The sequence below is a fragment of the Dermatophagoides pteronyssinus genome, unplaced genomic scaffold (genome assembly GCF_027571235.1).
Source record: "Dermatophagoides pteronyssinus isolate colony J.1.1.1.1 unplaced genomic scaffold, Derpt_VIB-CSIC_2022.12 sq0007, whole genome shotgun sequence".
In the NCBI taxonomy this organism is placed as follows: domain Eukaryota; kingdom Metazoa; phylum Arthropoda; class Arachnida; order Sarcoptiformes; family Pyroglyphidae; genus Dermatophagoides; species Dermatophagoides pteronyssinus.
This window is the reverse complement of record NW_027461531.1, coordinates 1,554,515-1,576,949: the sequence shown is the minus strand read 5'-3', so window position 1 is coordinate 1,576,949 and position 22,435 is coordinate 1,554,515. Positions and strand designations below refer to the sequence as shown.

At 26.8% G+C, this 22,435-nt stretch overlaps 1 protein-coding gene across 5 annotated transcripts in view; it reads right to left on the bottom strand.

The window, feature by feature from the left end:
* The window catches only part of LOC113796039 (uncharacterized), a 30,804-nt gene extending 13,550 nt beyond the window's left edge, over positions 1 to 17,254 (bottom strand). For 3 of the 5 annotated variants that reach the window (XM_027346285.2, XM_075820541.1, XM_075820542.1), the window contains exon 1: positions 16,945 to 17,254. The gene's annotated coding sequence lies outside the window, so the exon portion shown is untranslated. Of the gene's footprint in view, positions 1 to 7,963; positions 8,106 to 16,944 lie in introns of those variants that run through there. The other 2 variants (XM_075820539.1, XM_075820540.1) reach the window with 1 other exon arrangement.
* Positions 17,255 to 22,435: the final 5,181 nt, after the last annotated feature.

The window sequence follows — 22,435 nt, the reverse complement described above, 5'->3', positions numbered from 1 at the left end:
CAATTCACAAAAAATATGTAGCGATGATGATCGATGGCGATGATGATCATTTTCTTCCTGATTATGATTTATCAATAACTATTGGCATACTTATATATCTTTAAGCTGTGTGAAAAGATGAACAGAAGAGTGAAACAAAAAAAAAATTTCATCTACTATTTCGATTAGAGTATATAACATTATTAAGTATGCGAAAAAAGATTGAATAAGAAGAAAAAAGACTGGTCAAAAATTTATCTCACCTCCAGTTTTTATCATCAACCATCATCATCATCATCGATCATTGATCATAATAATAATAATAATAAAAAGTGGCTGTAAAGATGATGATTTTTATCTCTGATGCTTATGATCACTTATCAATTGTGATTGTGTAGATGAAGAGAAAAAAAAAGATTCGAAAATAACTGTGAAGATGTATTAATGTCGTTATGATATGGTAAGCCATATCAATCGTTTTTTTCATATTACAATCGATTTCTTTTCTTTTTTTTATTATCAAACGAAAAAGAAAACTAAAATCATAAAATATCTTCTATTCAGATCAAAATCGTTAGTCAGATTTTTCATTTTGACTTATTGTGATCACAGAAAAAATATAAATATAAACAATGAAAAAAAACGGGAAAAAAATTTGGGCGTCATATACAACGTCCGTCCAACAACAACAACAACAAAAACGGACAATCCTAAAGGAACAAGGTGGATATTATTCATCTTTTTTTTCTCTGAATATCTATTCTATTTTACTCTGATATAAAGATTATCAGCTATTATTGTTAAACGAATTAGGCTAAACACGCGTATAAACTTTGAACAAAAAAGAATAAAAAAGAAAAGAAAAAACAATCCATAAATCTATTTGGATTGAATGTAAGCATGTTGTTTGTTGAGTCATTGTTAATTTGTGAACATAAATCAAAATGTAAAATGGGTAGTTAAAAAAAATCCAACATCAAAAATGATGGAGATCAATTTCAAGATTTTATTATCATATGGATTGGTGGTCCTTCCCATTTATTATGAAATAACAAACAATAAATGATCAGAAATAATTCAGTTGCACAAGATCTGCTAAAAAAAACAAATAAGAAAAGAAACAAAAAACCGGCTTGTATTTGAAATACAATAAGGGACCGCCAAAATAATCATGATTTTTCCCGCCATTCCTTTTATTCATATTCATAATAAGCATTTTTTTCGAGTAAACCAGAACTAATCATAATAGCGAGAATGATGATAATAAGTGTGTGTGTGGTCAAGCCGATAAAGCAAAAAAAAAAAAAAAGACAACAAAACATCAGGCGCCAACAACCAGAATGTTCAGCAATCGATTTGTACGACAATAATAATGATAACAACAAGTTCATTGTTTGTGTATAATTGAAATTGTTTTCTTTTCTTTTTCCTCCCAAAAGATATTTGTAACAAATAATATGAATGAATGAATGGACTAACAAATAGAAAAAATGAAAAAAAATTCACCTGAAAACCAATAAATATCATCAAGATGACAAAAGGCATACTTCATTCGCTATCTTTGATCAAATTTGACAATTGATTGAAAAAAATAGAGAAGAGCAAACCATAAGTGTACAACATTTTCCAACCTATACCTTGATATAATTGGCTCCTGAATGAATAAGCAAAAAAATCACCGATTTCACATCAAGATAAGTATCAAGAGAGTTGAAATATAAAATGGCCATGAACTTGTTGATACTTGTGATATCTATCAGGGTGGTTGATCAATGACCAGTTTTTGTTGTTTTTATGGCAATGATAATTGATATTGTTCATGACAAATCATAATTGATGCTTGTTAGTATAGTTAAAGATTGGAAAAAATATGAAAAAAACTGTATATTTTTTTCAATGAATATTTCAATGACCTAAAAATTAAAATATCAACGATTTGATACATAGATCAAGTACAAGCAATTTTGGTTTTTCATAAAAAATCAAACACAAAAAAACTATTTTAACCCAATGAAAGCATTAAAAAAAATTTCAAGTTTTCATTATCAAATTCAAATCTTTACTCTAAAAGATTAACGTTATGAATTATTGTTAATTAAAATAAGTAAACAAAATTAGAGCATAACGAATGAAAAATGATTATTAGCCATTTTTTTATATTTCCAAACTTGTTACTATTACAACTTTATTATAACCGGTATTGCACCATTCATCTGTATTACATAACCTCGATTATTATAGCCATTTTCATACATTAGATAACTATACCTGTAAAATCGATTTGTTCATCTAGTTAAAAAAAAAAATTTCTTCACATTTTCTTCTTTTTTTTTTTTGAAAGTAATATTTCCAGATCAACTTTGTTGTCGTTTTTATTTTGTTAACATAGTTAATCGGTAAATTCGCTAACAATTTAATTTATATTCCTCAATGTTTTTTTTATCATCTAATCTCAAATCATCATGTCACCATAAAAATATTGGGAGAAAGAGAGAAAAATATGAGGTAACGACATATTTAGAAACATTGATATATCTGGATATTATAAATGTTATTTTGGAAAAAAAACCAAAAATGTAAATGCAAACCACCACCATAAACATACATATAGGATCAATGTAATAGAAAATAAAAGAAAAATTTTGTCGAATATCTTTATGGAGAAATAAAATCCAATCAATCAAAGATAACAGCAGCAGTCACAGCAACAATATTAAGTGGCCATTCATCAAATTAACTACAAACCAAAATAACATTTATTCCATAATATTAATAATGTTGTCATAGACCTGTTTGATAAAAAATAATGATTGCAAAAACATTTTTAGCTGCAATAAAAAAAATAACGATTTGGGATTTTACTGATTGATCATAGTATATCACCAAAAAAAAAAAGGAGAAAAAAAAAAAGAGAAGCCAAACCGAAAGCAATTCCAACCCAAAAATTGAAATTATTTTTTGTAAAGAAACCAAATTAATCAAATATTTTAATTGCCATATTTAGATGAACTATTCTATCTGTGAGAAAGTGTCATATAAATGAAAAAAAACAAGAACAACAACAACACAATAAAAACAATGAGAAATCATTTCCTAATGATTATTATCGTTGTTTTCAGGTTTATGGAATAGAAACTTTTTCATCAATAGTCCGGGGTTCAAGTGCTTTGTTTTTGTTGTATTTTGGAAAAGAAATAAAAACAAATCGATTTAAATTGATTTTTTTCCAGATTTACATTAAATTTTTGGGATGAACATTGATTTCAAGTGCAGTAGAAAGGTTCGGGAAAAAAATCAATGAAAAAAAATTCCGAACATTTATCACTTTGATCAATGATAATTTATTCGTAAAACAGTTTAGTTATTGATCAAAAGGAATGCGAAAAAAAAATCCATTTTCAATTAACTTTACGATATAAAATGATTAATTTGGATTTTTTTTTGTTGTTATTGTTTTGTTTCAAATCAACTTTCCATTGTCAATAATAATAATGAATATGCACATAGAACACCAATGAGAAAATTGACTGAATAATAAAGATGAGAAAAAAAGAAAAAGAAAATGTACTTCCAAAAAAAGTGATGATGATCCTCTTTCTCTCATAACCAATCGAATAATAATGATTTTTAAAATGAACAATTTTTTTAGTCCATCAAACAATGACATCATCATCACTGTGATCAACATCATCATCATCATCACTTGAATCATTCCTGGATGATTACACAACAGATACTACTACAGTATTGTTTGTGCCACCAACCGAGAAAAATTCGATGAAAATAAATGAATAAATGATCGAGGAAAATGATGGAATAAACAACAACAACATTTTCATTTTGTTTCAATGAAGTTTCATTTTCTCACCGAATAAAAACAAGAAAAATTGTGATTTTATGGATCGGTTGGATTTTTCAAATGAAAAAGAAATAGAACAAAGCATCCCTTGTTTTTTGTCTTCTTGAATAATAAAATAATGATTTTTTTTCGTTCACATCACGGGTCCTTTGTGACAACTCTTTTTTCTCTTCACTTTTCGATGCATTGTCACTTCATTGAGATGAATAATGACAACATAACAAAAAAAAGATAAACAACATTACGCGTGTATTTATGTTATGTATTATAGAAAAAAGGTTTGCTTTTAAGATATTTGAAAGTTTTTGTTTCCTCATTTTTTTTTATTTTTGAATCAATAATGATAATAGCATCAGCGGACAAAAACAAAATAACAGCAACATAAACATCTTTTAAAATGGAATTCAAAATACGATTTTAAAGTCATTTTTCATCATCATCATCATACATTAATATATTAGAAAAAAAACAAGATAGAGACATTTGAATTTCTGCTTCAAATGATAAGAAAACAAAATATGTTTACAAAACAATTCAAATCAAAATTTTTTATTGCGAAAGATATTAAAATAACCGGATCAAAATATCAAAAAATGATGGAAAACTAAATGAAGAAAATTCTATGTTACAAAAGTAATCATAATAATATATTGATGGACAAACATTATAATCGATATATCGTGTGTGCGTGTGAATGAAAAAAAAGAAGAAAAAATCAAATCGAATTCAAATCGAGTACAAAATAGAAAAAAAAGAGTTCAAATCAATTTCCCGTGAAAAAGGTGTTCATCATACTATTTGCAATTGTAATTGACATTTTCGTGATAATGACTCAATTTTTTTTTCTTTTTGGTTGTTACTAAAGAAATTAAGTTTGTGATTTTAATTTTATCATTATATAAATATAAGATGTCTTACACAATTAGTCGAATAAATCGATTGATCGATTTTGATACGAAACGAATGGATCATTAAATTTCAAACCAATTGATAGCTAGTTTTGATGATGACAAACAACATCATCAACAACAATAACAGATCAAGTACAATCATCAATGATCGTGGCCTATCCCCATTTGACATCGGAAACAAAGATTCACTAAAAACGATCAATCAATCAATCATCAATTGTTAGTTTGTTGTTCTTTTCATCATCATCATGGACAACAATTCTATCCATTTCATTTCATTGTCAATCAAAATGAAGCAATAGAAAAAAGAAAGAAAAATTAGTTGTATTACCATTACAGATCAATAACGGATCGAATGGATTGAAAATCTCATCTATATCATCATCATCATCATCAATAAACTCACACATCATGAATCGAATACAGAGATCAATATTATGTTTCGAAAGCTTTTATTTTTCCTTTTTCATACGAAATCCTAAACGTGATGTGCGTTTGTTGTAACCTCGATTTTTTCTTCTTTTCAAAAAAATCAACTATAAATGAATGAATAAGTTAAGTATCATCATCTTTTGTGGAAAACTTTCAATCTTTTTGGCAAAAGAAAAAAATCCGTTTTCTGTTCCGTTGCCAGATGATTTGATGGATCAATAAGTCATAAAATGAAAATGAGAAAAATGAATTTACAGAAAGAAAAAATCGATTGACACCGATTACAGGCAATGGTGACCAAATAACAAAAACCATAACCAAAATGTAAAACGTTTTAAAAAAATAATGATCATCATTGGAATCAAGTTATGAAATTATTAAAATTTTAATAAATTTTGTCATCTTCAAGAGTTTTTCCATGGGATTTTTTCCCGCTTATTTCCTTCATTATCTAATCATCTCTGATAATTAGATGATAATTTAATTTAATTTTTCAAATTCTTCCGTTCGTTCATTGTTTTTATTTTTGTTTCTTTTCTTTTCTTTTTGCTTAAACATCCTATCGTAAGTGTGTGTGTGAATGTTTCGCACGCTAAATATAAATAATGATAACAATTTGCAAAAAAAAGACGGCAATTGTTTCAAAGTTTGTTTTTTGTTTTGTTTGTTGTGCTAGTAAAAAAAATAATTAATATGATTTGATGATGATAAAGCAAAAATAAAAATAATAAAACAAACAAGACAAGGAAGGATTGTACGGAAAGAGAAGAGACAATCACATCAAAGATAATCATAATATTCATTCAGTTTAACCGAGCAAAAAAAAAAACAACAAAATTCAGCCAAAAGTTTTTTTTATTGTTGCTAGTTAGCGTTGTGCTTTACAAATAACACATCATAATATAAACGATTCGATAAACCCGGAATAAATTTCTCCGAATAAAATATCACATACAATGAGATTGCTTCATTTTGTTTTGTTTTTTTATTATTTTAAATTAGTCTGTGGCTGATGATTGAATCTTTGGAATTGTTTTCTTTTTTTTCATTTCTGATGACTTTTTCTTTTAAGATATGAAATGATCGATTACCAACGATTGTTTATCATTTGATAGAAACATTTTTTGTTTTGTTTATCGTTAGCTCAATGTAATTAGCAAGCTAAAAAAACAATAACAACATTGATAATGATAAGGATAAACAAAAAAATAAACCAAATTCCAATTATAACAAGAATCGGATGGCAAAAAAAAATTCTAATATTTTATTAGAGTTATAGCATGGGATAAATGTCGTTGTTTCATTTTTTTTTGTTGTTGTTATTAATGGTGGACATTGAACCCTTTTTCCCCTTCGTTTGTTTTCTATGAGAAAGATTCTTTGAAGAAACAAAAACAAATAAAATTGTTATTGTTGTTGTTCTATAGCTTTAAAGGCTTTGTATTTTTCTTGAATTCGGTTTTTTCGTTGATCTCATTTATTTATTTTTAATACCAATCACAAACAACAACTAAACGGACAAAATGAAAATAATTCCAAATCTATAAATGATGGAATTCTTAGGAAACAGAAAAAAAACAAAACAAAATCTATTCTAATATAAAAAAACAACACAATCAAATTATTTGATGAGATAAGTCAATGACAATATATTATTATCTTTTTTCCTTTTTATAAAGATTCTTTTCAATTTAGATTTAAATTTTTAATATATATTAGATTCTTAAACGATTAAATTCAATTTATTCTTACTTATAGAGAAGAATTTCTATTTTATTTTCAGAAAATTAAATTCACAATGTTTATTTTCTGTTCAATAATCTAAATAGGATTTTCTGGAATAAATATTTTTATTTTATATCTAATAAAATGAAATTGAAACTTGAAATCAATTATTATTTCAGAATCAATGTTTATATAGACATAAGATTAACTTCGAAAAAGATTAAGATGTTATTAATGATTATTATTATTATTATTAACTGATTAATCATTTAAAATGATAAAGATTTTTTGATTCGTATTTCCAAAATGAAAATTATTGAATTCTTTTTTGAAATTATCAACGTTATTAATATATGTAGTTCCGGTTACAGTCAAGCAAACAAACAAAAAAACTATTACAACAAATGACATATGAATCAAACAGATGTATTCTATACAAGGTTTGGCCATACGGTAAGATTGTGTGTTGGATATACATTACCAAAGTGAACAAAATGAACAACCAAACAAAACAAAACCCCAATACACCAGATGTTTTATTTTATTCTTGTTTTATCAATTTCTGGCCAACATATATATAATATGAAATAAAATACGAACATTGGATGTCGAATAAGAAACAAAAATGACAACTATCACATCAAATGATGGATAAATAATTTGTAGCTGTTTTGTTCGTCCTTGTTTATTTATTTGTTTTGTTTGCATGACCGAAATGTTTTCGAAAAAGGTTTTTTTTTCATGTTTCTTTTTCTTTTTCTTCATTTCATTGAACTCGAAAAGAAATTTAACAAAAGAATAAAGCAAATTTCTTTTCTCCTTAGTTCTTGTTTTTTATTGCTTTCCTATATGCCCTAATAATTTTTAATTACATCAATCTTTTTTTTTGTGTGTATGTGTGTGTTCCTCATGAACAAAAAGACAATTTCTTCTTTTCTTCGGTCATAAGGAAGATATGTGACAAGAATTATTATCAAACAATAAAATTATAATTAAATTGATGTCAGTGGAGATAAAGTTTTTTATTGAAAATAAAAATTTGAACAAAAAAACTTACCAGAATTTAGATGAAATTCATAAATTTTTTCATTTCAAAAAAAAATAATGATAATTAAATAAAAATGTTGGCTGTATCGATCGATTATGACCAAATCAAAAGTATTTAACCATTTTGATTTACACATATATAATATTCTTTAAAAAGATTTTAAGAATACATAAAGGAAATTTCATTCATTTATTTTTGATCGAAAACAATAACATTCTTGGTTTATATATTTCCACTGATACACACACTAACACAAATATAAAAAAAACAATATTGCATTAAAACTTGAACATAAAAACAAAATCATTGAAAACAAAATAAAAGATAAATTGTGAAGCAATAAATTATTGTTGTTGTTTGAAACGGATATGGATTACGAACTAAACAACAACAACAATAAACAATAATAACTTATGTAAATAGATAATTCTTTTTAATATGTTGACGCTGATGATTGTGGATCAGTTGAAATTCATGTTGAAGAAAAAAAAACCCGAAATTAAAAGTATTAATATGAAATGTTTTTGGTCTTTTTCAAATAATAGTTATTTTCAAAATTATTTATTCAAAATGATTGTAGTCTTGGAGATTTGGGCGGTTTTTTTCTATTTGTTTCGATCATTTACATTCGTGTGAATGAATGTTTCATTGTTGTTGTTGTTGTTTAATTTTTATTATTGTTCCTGAAACATGGTTTTCCGGAAACTTTTTTCTGGAACATTTGAAATTTTTTCTAGAAAATTTTTTCGCTCACTGTTATAACGAACTTGTATATATTTTGTTGTTACAGAAAGATAATTACCACTCACACAACACCACCATCATTTATATACACCCATTGAAACAATATGAAACATCGGAAGGGTCGTTGTCGTTTCAGGAACCAATTTTGTGGAAGAGGCAATAATATAAACTATATGGAGTGAATAGAACCAGAAAAAAGAAAACAATTTCAATTCAATTGAATGTTCCAAATGGAACAAGCACACACACAGATTTATACAACAAAAAATTTGAAAAATTATACGACAATCAACTATGACTATATACCCGAATGGATGATGATTCTAGATGAAATCATTTCGAAAAAAATATCATCATCATCATGTTGATCATATCCGCGTGCGTCATGCGGTTATTATCATCATCATCATTTTTTCCGCACTAATTTTTTCTCAAACACAAACACATCATACAGACACATCACTTTTGTTGTTAGCAACAAATATACGGACACGGACACTATTCATAGTTGTTGGTTGTCTCTTGTTGAATAATCGTAGCATATGTGATGATGATGTTATTCGGGCGTACTTTGAACTCTCTTTATTTTTGTTTGTTCTCTTTCACATAAATGCTTGTTAACCTTATATAAACGAATTATAATGTCTTTTGAATATATACACTAAAAATCTTTGCTAAATAATAATAATTTCAAAAACAAACTTCACTTTCTCTTCTTGTTCTACATTAACGAACACACACACTATTTCATTCAATAAATATTCGATCTTTTTGGCCATGGTTAAAATGATAATGATGAGAATGTTAAATAACGATGATGTTGTTTGTCCATTTGGGTTTTCGATGTTCAAGTTAAATCAGTCAGTCATATTTTTTCCGTCTTCTTTGATGTTGCTATTTTTTGTTTTCTTTTTTCTTCATTTGGGGTGTAGAATCATTTCATTAAATTGAACTACTACTGTTGATTCGTAATTCATATAGCGTAGATGGATAGCTGGCGCAATTGTAAAAGCTTGTTTGGTTAGTTGGTTTTTCTTTTTGAATATATTTTGGCTGTATTTGTTTGTGATAGCAAGAAAAAAGATGAATGTAACACACTTACGAACAGAAAATCGAATGAAATGCGAACCATACGGCATAAAGTAATTTTGGAAAAAGTTAGAGAAAAAGAGAGAAAGCTAAAGATAATATCGTTCAATTTGAAAAGAAAAACAAGAGAGACAATGATGACAAAAATTTCTTCATTTTTAATGGATGTATACAAATATATGGTGAAAAAAAATGGAGAAAGAAAAAAACTAAAGAGAAAATAAAATAGAAAAATCATGAAAAGAGAATTATTAATAATAATAGTGAATAAAAATGACAAGGATAAGATTAGCTACTGGAAAATAAAGAATTCAAGGTTCATTCGAATGGATGTGTCAATTTTGGATCGATTTTTTGTTTTGTTAACAACAATACAAATATATGATCGTGTTTCGATACTGGGGAAATAATATTTTTGCATTCATCAAATATTTGGTTAGCTGAAATCATTATTGTATGAGTTTAGCTTTCAAAATGCAATCTTTTTTTCTGAAACATTTCATCTTGAATGTCAAAATATCTGTGTTTGTGTACATAAGTACAGAATATATAGAGGAAATTCTGTACTGTTTCACAAAATTGTTTGTTTGTTTATTTATAAAGAATTGGTTTTTTTTCTTTTGAAAAAGTGTCTCCCATCATCATATTTTAGTATAAAGTTTCAAATTCAACAAAATAAATGTGACAGTAAAATCAAAATGATACTGATCATTGAATAAACATTTCATTGATTTTAGATCGAACAGAATCAAACTATTTTTACTAATTTTGCTATACATTGGTGTTGAATCAGAAAAAAATTCATCATAGAGTCATTCTTCATTCGACAAGAATGGCTATAATTGGCAATAGCAAAAAAAAATATCTTTTTTCATGACCTTGATGATTATCTCTACTATCGAATCCATACCAATTATTCGAATATTAATCAAAACAAAAACTTTGATTTTTGATTTGAAAATAATCATATATTTAAAGGTGGTTCTCTCTCTCACACACACACAAACAGAATAATACAAATAAACTTTTTTTTTGATAGAATCAAAATGAGAATGAACACAACAAAAAAAGTTCATTAAAAGTTTATATAACGATATAATCTTCTTATCATTCAAAGATGAACAAACAAACAAACAAAACAAAAGGATGATCATTAATTGTGAAAAAATATGGTTGTTTTTACATCGACAATCGAAATGACGTTGTTCAAAAAAAATTATTTTTTATTATAAAATTCTTTCGCATTTGTTTTTCTTCACAGAAAATGGATGACATATACACGAACGTAAATTGAATTCAAACGATTGGCCTTTTTATTGTATTGTATCACTACCATTTCACAAGCTACAATAAATATGATGATAAAAACAAAACAAAAAAAATTATCCTTGAATATTGACAATACATTTGAAACGAAAGTATAAATGCACATGTACAAAATATAATTATATGGATAATAATCATTTGGTGAGTTTCAAAAATTATTGTCTAATATAATCAACAATTTGCGAGGTAAAAATGTTTTTTGATTTTCTTCAACTCTTTTAATAATGTCTGTAGAAAATTTTTATTATTGGCGAATGATAATGATAATAATGAAAAAAAAATGAATGAAAACGGATGTTCGTATAATGATGATGATGATGATCACGATGTTGATGATGATTTACTTATTTACTACTACTACTTTTTGTCTCATTTTATTCATATTATCATTCATAAGTGAAAGTTAATCTCAAAATTATGATGATGATCTTGACAATTGTCTTGATTGTATCTTGTATAATATAATAGCCAAATATATATTTGATACGTCAAAATTTTCATCTTTTTTGAAGAAGAAGTCAAAACGTAATCATATCATTGGTATTATATCATTGGAAAAAACAAAATACAAAATAAAAATGATGAAATGATTATTATATGTGCATATAATATTATCGTTTGTGACACAAACCATATGGATTGTTGATCTATGATTTTGATTTTTTTTTGTTTTGCAATAAATAACAACAACAACAAAAACATTATTATCAAATGGAAAATCAACAAAATGTGGCCATGGCCAATATTTTCGCAAACAAATATGATAATAGAATGGGTGATCCAACAGATGGTTAAATCACTTGTATATATAATTATTATATAAATCGTATATGGAAGTTGTAATCAAAAGAAAACAAAAAAAAAATGACAATCAATGATTGATTAGATTGTTAATCGATAAACGATATGATCGAATGTTTTTTTCTTTGTTTTCATTCTTCAAAACTTTGATTTGATCGATGGATCAATTGTTTTTTTTTGTTCGCACATAATTCGTGTTCAAATGACCAATGATCAAGATTTACTGATGGCAATTTTGATTTTTTGATTTGTTTGTTTGTTTGTTCAAATGAAAAAAAATGTTATGAAAAGAAATACATATTTTGAATCGGCATTTTTTTATTGACACTTCCGTAATGATCATCATCAACATCATGTGTCTGACATACATATAATGATTGTTCGCTCAAAATAATGTTCGTAATAGTTTCAATCTATTTTGTCATGAATACTAGATGATTTGAAATGATGAAGAAATTGAAAATCTTAGATAAATACTACTATTTCACTGACATAGATAGTTTTTCAGGATGAATGTCAATCGAATGATTGAACTTTTTTGAAGGATGATTGATCCGATATGAAAAAAAATAATCAGAAAAAGAAAACTCATTACTATTGATCATCATTGGGAAAAGAACATAACCTGATGTTCTAATTATTATTGATTTTTTTCAATTTTTTTTATTTTGATGATGATTTGAACTTAAATGTAAAGAATTAATGAATCCAATTTCATCATCATCATCATCATTTTTAAACGAAACAAATATCGGTCATGTTCTTAGTCAATTTTGATTCTTGGGATTTTATTCTTTCTTGTGAAAAAAACAAAGATATTTTTATAATGAATTAGAAGAAAATCTTCTAGAAATGACTGATTCCCAGAAAAAGTGTTGCAATAATTATTGAATGAAATGAGAAGGGAATAAAAATTTCAAGGCCACTAAAGAAATCGTAATTTTTTCTGGGTTTTTTTTTGCCTGATTCCCAGGATAAATTCCTATTATTATTGTTTTTTTTTCAATTCTTCATGGTCTATGATGCATGTTTGTCGTGGAAAAATTATTATTCATGGGAATCGGAAAATTAAAACAAACCATCAACAGAACTTATTGGAAGGAAATGGAAAATTAAACAAATCTTGTTGATGAAACTCGAATTGTGGACAGGATGGAATTGAAATTGAATAAATAATGAAGATATAACAGGATGCCGCGGAATATGGATTAAAACAATACCAAAACATTTATCGTGAAGAAATTAAAAAATTGACGGGAATTGGAAATCAAAACAAATCATCAGCAAACTTATTGGAAGGAAATCGAATATCGAAAATAAACAAATCTTGTTGATGAACTATTGGACTATGGACAAATATGGAGTTGGACTTGATAACAAAATAATTTAGAAGATCAAAAAAAACAGGATGCTGAATAATATCGAAACAAAAACATTGATGGCGGAAATCGGCAGTCTAAGCATTGGATGGATGTTTTGATCGGATGGAACTGGAAATATTTGATGGAAAAACATATATAAACTCCATCAAACTTGGCAAACGTTGGTTGAATTATAGTTGGGTTACATGGTGGTATTTTTGGTAAATATCGGTTATCGACTTAATCGGCGGAATTCAACTCAATGGTGGTTAATTATCGTATTTTAATTGGTGGTTAATATTTGTATTTAATATTGATGTTTAATTGTGAAAAATAAAGTTAAATTTTATAAAGTGAATATTAAATTGATGTGTAAAACATTTTATTTCGACAAGCCAGCAGGAACAAATTGTGCTTCTGAGATAATTGGTGAAAAATTGTGACAACATTGGTGAAACAAAAAAACAAAATTAGTGAAATTGTGCTTCTATGAATATTGATGAAAACGTGAAAAACATTGGTCAATCAATAAACAAAATTTGTGAATTTTTCCCTGGGTGAATATTGGTGAAAAACATAAAAACATTGGTGAATCACACAAACAAAATTGGTGAAATTGTATTTTCGTGATAATTGGTGAAACAACGTATTAAAAAGTATCAACATAATGGCAGATAATAAAGATTTGAAAAAAATGGAGTTATCATCACAACTGACAAAAATGGAATCGCTAAAAGGAAAAATCTATCGAAAAATAGACGATATAATTAAAGAATTACAAAAACAAAAGTTTTCAAAAATACCGGTAATTGTAGCAACTCACCGCCTAATAGAGTATGCTAACGAGCATGAATCATTAAAGAAGAAAATATCGGAAACTTGTGCAGAATTAAAACAATCTTATGAAGAACAAAAATATGATTGGAAAACGAAGGAAACATGGGAAAACTATTCGAGAATATTAAAAATGGTGGGAAATATTGAAAAAGAAATTGAAGAAAAAAATATTGAGCTAAAATCACAAAACACACCAAGCCAAACTTGTTCAAAATACTTAAACAATGAATTCAATGAAACAACAACGTCAATAGATCAAGGAACAACAAAATTCGATTCTGGACAAATAAAATTATTGTTACCGTTCGATGGAGAGTTTTTGAATTTTCATGAATTTTTCGAACCTTTTTTACAAATTGTGGATAATGCAGATATATCAAACGCATTAAAACTTCAAATTTTGAGACAAAAAATGGATGATGAAACACGAACATGGTTGATAGGTTTATCGGAAAGTGGTGACTACGAAACGGCAAAAAATCATTTGAAAGAATATTTTTATAATGAATATGAAATCCAAACAAGAGTTCTTTTTAAATTTTTAAAGGAAACACCAAATCAAAAAGAATTTGATATTATTTCAACAAGAAACTTATTGGTCAAAGCAAGAAATGCTTACAAAATGTTGGTAAAAGCATCATCTAGCGAATATGTAATTGAAACATTAAAGTTATACGTAATAAATAAATTGGCTTCTTCGGCTTTGCGATCGTTGGGATATGTGGACGGATTAACAATGGAAGAATTGTTTCAGTTTTTGGAAAAAGATTTAAAACTGGCGCAAAAACGAGTGCAAATGTATTACGATCCACCTGAAGTAACAACTGAAAAACGAAATGAATATGCTTCAAATGAAAGAAACATAAATATTGGAGAAAATTATAATTATAATTATGATCAAAGAAAATGGATGTTCTGTCATTTTTGTAACAACAAAACACATGATACAAAAGAATGTAAATCTCAATTATCATTGGAAGAAAAACGTAATATTATCATCGATAAACGTTTATGCTGGAATTGTTTTGGTAAAGGACATCCAAGTAGATTTTGCAAGATGGAGCAAACATGTGAATTATGCGATGGAAAACATAACACTATGTTCTGTTTACAACAGAATCAACAATTTAATGAATTGAAAAACAATCGTATTGAACAACAACAGGGAAATGGCTCTGTACGACAGAAAAATATGATAAAACCAGCAGCATACTATGGACAACACAATATTTATCCTAAAGAATACAGAGGAGCAAAGCAAACAAATAATGGACAAGAGCAAACATCAGTTAAAGAGCTGCAAAATCATATGTTAAATACACCAACCGGGAAAAGGAAAAATGAAAATGATACGAATATAAATTTGGAACAATCATGGAATGATATAATGGATAAAGAAGCCATGACGGCAATTTTGGAAAATGAAGAATTGACGGATATTGGAGGTCGAAAATTTTCTGAATATTGAATACTATTGAAAAACAGAAGATATAAAATAAATTAAAACAAAACAAAACGAAACGAATGGCGGGAATTTATTTAAGCGGGAGGATGTCATGGAAGATTAAAATTGGTTGGAATTGGAATCGATCATAAAAAATGGGAAATTATGGACAACAAACAGGAAAATTTAATTATTGGAAGAATATTAGACAAGTGGTAACCGGAAAATATTGAAATTGGAAATTCCTGGCACAAATTATCGATATCGTATTGTTAGTAATGGATTTGTTTGGTTTAACGGTTGGAACGATCATTTATTTTGGACATATCGGAAAACATAAGATTGGTAAATCAGGTGGTAAAGGTCGTGGTAAAAGTTAATTGCATAACTTGGAACATTAATAAATGAACATAACGTGCCAAACAAAACGAAACGAAACCAGCAACGAAAACCAATGGCGGAAATCAATTTTAGCGGGGAGATGTCGTGGAAAAATTATTATTCATGGGAATCGGAAAATTAAAACAAACCATCAACAGAACTTATTGGAAGGAAATGGAAAATTAAACAAATCTTGTTGATGAAACTCGAATTGTGGACAGGATGGAATTGAAATTGAATAAATAATGAAGATATAACAGGATGCCGCGGAATATGGATTAAAACAATACCAAAACATTTATCGTGAAGAAATTAAAAAATTGACGGGAATTGGAAATCAAAACAAATCATCAGCAAACTTATTGGAAGGAAATCGAATATCGAAAATAAACAAATCTTGTTGATGAACTATTGGACTATGGACAAATATGGAGTTGGACTTGATAACAAAATAATTTAGAAGATCAAAAAAACAGGATGCTGAATAATATCGAAACAAAAACATTGATGGCGGAAATCGGCAGTCTAAGCATTGGATGGATGTTTTGATCGGATGGAACTGGAAATATTTGATGGAAAAACATATATAAACTCCATCAAACTTGGCAAACGTTGGTTGAATTATAGTTGGGTTACATGGTGGTATTTTTGGTAAATATCGGTTATCGACTTAATCGGCGGAATTCAACTCAATGGTGGTTAATTATCGTATTTTAATTGGTGGTTAATATTTGTATTTAATATTGATGTTTAATTGTGAAAAATAAAGTTAAATTTTATAAAGTGAATATTAAATTGATGTGTAAAACATTTTATTTCGACATGTTTAATTCAATGAATGAATGTAATAATTTAGATTAATTTGGTTTTGCTTTGTTTTTTCATAAGGTTAAATGATAGAATATGTCATATAGAATTATTAAATGAAAATAAGAATGAATATAATTTTCTGGCCCATGTTGAAGACCTTGTATGAAACGGATAATACAATTTAAAAAAATACTTACCTTTTCAACGAAGGTTCATTGACTTGTTGTTGTAATTAACTTAATTAGTTGTTTTTTTTCAAAAGTTTTTTTTAGGTGTTGCTTAGCGGTGAAAAAAATATTTGGCCGAAACAATGTTGGCGCGCAGCATGATCATGTTTTTGTTTTGTTTTGTTTTGTTTTCACCTAAAACAATCAAAATCGCCGAAAACAAAATATACAGTTTTGATTTGCCCAAAGTTTTCATATTTTTTATTTTGCTAATCAAAGTATAGATATGACAAAATCTGAAATGGAAAAATTGGAAATAAACAAACTGAAACCATCGCTGACTTGCGAATTTTCTGGTTTGATATTTCGGTTTGTTCTGTTTGCATGGTTTCGATCATCATCACGATGAATTTAACAACAAAACAAAAAAAATGCCATTCATTTATCCATACAACAAAAAACGAAACAAATGGCCAAGATCAATTGCTTTGCTTCGAAATTTGCTTTGAATGGAATAATGATTTTGATAGCCTTATTTAGTCTGCTATTGGATGTTTGCAATGGTGTGGTGTGGTTGTGGTTGTGGTGGTAGTTTATAAATCTGATGATAAAAAATCCGAATGAAAAATAATTTCATCATAAACATTGAATTTTTGAAATGAGAGAGAGAGAGAAAGAAAGAAAAAAATCCAAATCTTTGATGTTCGATTGAGACATATGCGATACCCCATACCTTCACACACACACACCACAACCCTAATGGTAGACGTTCAAAAAAACAAGTGGTTGTAAAGCATGAACTTACCTGAGTAATCAATGTAATGAAAGGAAATTTCACCCACACACACTTTTTTATTCATCCACATTTTGCATGGTTTCACAAACTTTTGTTTGGTTAGGCCGCAGACTGATTGATATTTTCATCTCTGTTATTCCTGTTGTTGTTGGTGACAATATAATTGATTGCCAACATCTGTTCATGAATGGGTGTGTGTCTATGTTTTTTCTCGGTACTCTGTGTTGTTTTTTGTTGATTTTCAGGAAATTTGTAAAAATTGCTTGACATCAAATTTATCAAAAATGAATTTAATCATTTAGATAGCGGATGAACTTTCCACTATCATAATTATCATCATCATCATCATCATCAGACTAAAAACTTATGGACAAAAAACAAAAACAAAAAATTTCGATGACTTGACATTAAATTATTATTATATCATCTAATTCAAACTATTTTGACCAATTCAAACTACCTACACATTAAAACGCCGATGTAGGCTTGGCTTTCATTTTGGGTAAAAGGAAATGTACAAGGTCAGGCCAAATTTTGTAAAAAAAAATTCAGATTACATTCACAAAACTTGTATATTCTTATTATTAGATAAATGTTAATGGAAATAAGAAGTTCAATTCATGATTTTTAAATAGCCAAATCATCATCATCATCTCACCTGGCTATACTTTTAAAATGCTTTTTTTGCTATTGTCGTCCACCATACATTATCGGTCGTTTGGATCACGTCGAAATTCAAATGTGACAAAACTTGGAAATGAAAAATTGAAAAGAAAGGAAACTGATTTGAAAGTTAATTTTTAATTTTCTATTTCTGTATTTTGTTTCAGTTAACGTTTTTTCTTTTCTTTTTTTTGGTTGCTAACTTGGTTGAATGAAATCCTGATTAATTAAATATTTATCTGAAAAAAAGATTACCAAGAAAATGATCTGGTAATGAGAACAGTGTCACAAAAAAAACATGTTATCCTTTTTTTTATGTCTTTGACGTTTATCTTTATTTTTTCATTTCTATCAGAATCTCAATTTTCGGTTTTCAATGTTGATGTCTGTTTTTTTTTCATCCATTGTAAAAGTGATTTTAACATACAAAAAAAAATATCATTCTGGTTTCCAGATCCAAATTTTTCTTTGTAATGTAAATTGAATGTCTTCCATGTATGTTTATTGTTACGTTTAAATCGTAACATTCAAATTCAATAGAATCAAGATTAAAAATAGATTGAATAAAATAAAATAAATTCGTTCCGTTTTCCTGTGTGGTAGCTCAAAATCAATTCAATCTTGAAATGGAATTTCATGAATCGAATGATCAATATATTTAAAGTTTGAACTAATAATTTCAATATGCGAAAATCATTGAATTCAATATGTTTTTTTTGTTGAAATTATTTGATAATTCGATATGCTATCTATTTTGGTTATCAATCGATTGAAAGAAAAAATAACCATAATCCAATGATTTTATTCAATTTTTTTATTGTTGAAAAATTTCAACATTCATTGGTTTTTTTTTGTAAAAATGATTGTCCAACAAACAAAACAACAACCAAAAAACATCCTAAAACGTGATTATGTTTACTATAGTGTTTCGTTCACACTGAGAGATAAACACTGAAAAGATGAAGTTAAGTTTGAAAAAAACAACAATTTAATTCGGGAAAAAAATTTCCGTTACAATTCCATAAGATAGTTTAATAGTTCGAGATTGAAAGATTCATTTGTTTGCATCCTTGCAATGAAAAAAAAGTCGATTTTCTTTCCTTTTAAACGAATCTTGTATTTCAATTCTATACAAAAATTATCTGTTATCCAACATGAATAACAATAACAACATTTGTTATTGTAGACCATTGTTAAAAAGGATAAAAACAACAATCAGCATGATGTTATTAGGAAAAAAAGTGATGATGGAGAAGAATTTTTTTTTTGAAAAAGGAATACAATTTCCGTAATATATTTGCTGTTGTTAAAGAATGTGACTAGAATGTTTAAATAAATAAATAAGAGAAAGAAATTAACTATGCAACAAACAATCACTAATGAATATTTCAAGTAGAATTAGAATGGAACAATTTTCTATTATCATTAATGCATCTTTGCTGTCTTTGTCTTTTGTTTGTTAATTTGTTCGATAACTAAAAACAATGAAAATGAAATTTACCAATTTCAATTTTCTTTGTGAACTTTATCTATGTGAATCAATTTATTTCATAAGATTTTGATCAATATTTCGTTAAAAGAAAAAAAACAAAATCTGTTCTAACTTTTGAATGTTATTATCATTATTATCGTACATGAAATCATTAATATTTGGCAAAAAGATCATCAATATTTATTGACATGTTAATCGTAGAAATTATAAGGAATAAAATTTCAAGTTATTGGTATTTTTGAATGATTATTTTTTTCATTACTGATTCGCAATAAATCTGGTACAATTCTGATGATCAACTTGGATGAATGAAATGTTTTTAATGGTCATAATACTGAAAGAATGTCAAAACTATGATCATAATATTGAAAAACTTAAATGAACTTTATTGCCTAACTAACAGTGTATGTATGTTGTTGTGACATTTATAAAATATTATCAAAAATGTCGCATGAATTGTTCATGTGTTCACAATTCTGGAACATTTATTTTTCATTCATGAACAAAATTGGATTGAATTTTCCATCAACAAAATTAGGTTGCAAAATTGTTACGTAATGTTGTTAATAGTTTTGTCAAGCAAATCCAGAGGAATTCCGATTTTTTTCAAATCAAAATTGTAAGCCAAGATTTTCACCATGCAATATAAACACACAAAGAAAAATAGAGAATGCAAAACAATTCTAAATTTGCTTAATATAATAAATTTTATCTATCATAAAATTGGTCATTATAAACAAAAATGAATAGAAGTAATTTCAAAATGATTATGCAAAGCCATTAAAAATTGATGGACAATAATAAAATCCAAATTGATTTTACTCATACATAATCATTCATTAATGATTGAATTTATTTTCACAAAATGATTCACTTGAATACTGAATCAGAATTGACTCAATAATTGAGCCATAATATTGTTTGTTTCCTGTTAAAAAAAAAGTTTTTTTAATTCATAAAAATGCCATTATCATTTCGTTTTTTCAAATGTTAAACTTTCTCTATCTCCAGAATATTATATTAAATCCAGTACATTTGTCATAATAGATGAAAAAAAAGAACAATTGGTTTTTTTTGATTAACACTGTTCAACTAAAAAAACAGAAATAATTTCTACCAAGAAATCGATAGGCTTGAAGGCATTTTCTTGTTCCATTCCAAATGGGTAGACAAAAAAAAAATTAAATAATTCTTGTGAAAGTGAAAAAAAACAACAACAAAGTTTTCTCACTATTTCATCATCGTCATCATAATTCATTTTGAGAATATAAATTTGTCCTATATATATAAAGAGAATGAAAGCAAAAAGTATTTGAAAACAATAAATAAAAATGTTTTGAATTTGAAATTCAAATTGTTTTTTTTAACACCCACATTCACACACTGTTACGATCATTTTTGAAACTTTTTTACTTCCAAAAAAATGTTTTTTTTGTGCCCGAAAAAACAAATATTATTAGTTTAACAATTTTTTTCTAGCTTCTATTTAATGTTTTTTTTTCATTGCATCAATCAAACGCTGTGACTCATTAAATGTGGCATTCAAAGAAAAAACAAAAACAAACTTTGATTGTTTCAAAGAATTTATCATTATAAAATGTTTGAGTATTAAAAAAAACGATGGCCACATTTATTTGTGAGGGAGAAAAAAAATTTCTCCCTTCCATATTCTCAGTTCAGATATTCAATCTGTTTGAATCGAAAGTGATCGATAAAAATTGCCCTTTTTATCCGATATTGGATATATGATATTTAATGAAGGAAACTACAATTAATAATTCTTTCATTGTTTTTTTTATAATGAAAATAATGAATAAAAATAATAACATTTTATGAAGAAAAAAAAATAGAATCAATATTATTTGTTTACGGTTCTGAAATTCGAAACTTTCTGATATTCTTTTATTTTTTCTAATGTTTTTTGTTTGACGTTTGTTTGACTTTGATCTATTGTTCAATTTTTTTGTATGTTTGTTTTACTTTTGTTTTCGTTCATAGTTTGTTTTTTGTCAATGTTTCAAGTAGTCATTTATGGTGATTTACTATAATGAAATTCTCAAGGCGTGAAAAACAAAACAAAACAAAAACAAAAAGAATTTCTCAAAATATGCATATAAAAAATTCATTTGAAGGTGGTAACCGTAGTAATAAAATTAATATCGTTCCTGTCAAATAATTGAACAGAGAGAAAATTTACCATTTGTCCACAATAAGCAAATAAATTGATTGCTGTCATTCAATCAGAAAAGATTGATTGCAAAATAAAAGCAATGAATTTACACAAAAAAAACATATAGCAGACAGCTAATATCTATAATAAAGAGTTTTATCACTTAAAGCGATATTTATGGACAATCTTATTACATAAATTCTCAAGTTTCGAATAGCAACTGTCGATCAATATTTATATGCGAAAAAAAATATTTATATTCGATAATAAATTCGGATGTGGATTTCGGTTTCATTCATCGATTTTTCATTTGACATTTCAATGCTTGATTATCAATATTTTTCCCATTCTCTTTCATTTTTCTATTCTGGTGAGACTAAGAAGAAAGAAAAAAATAATC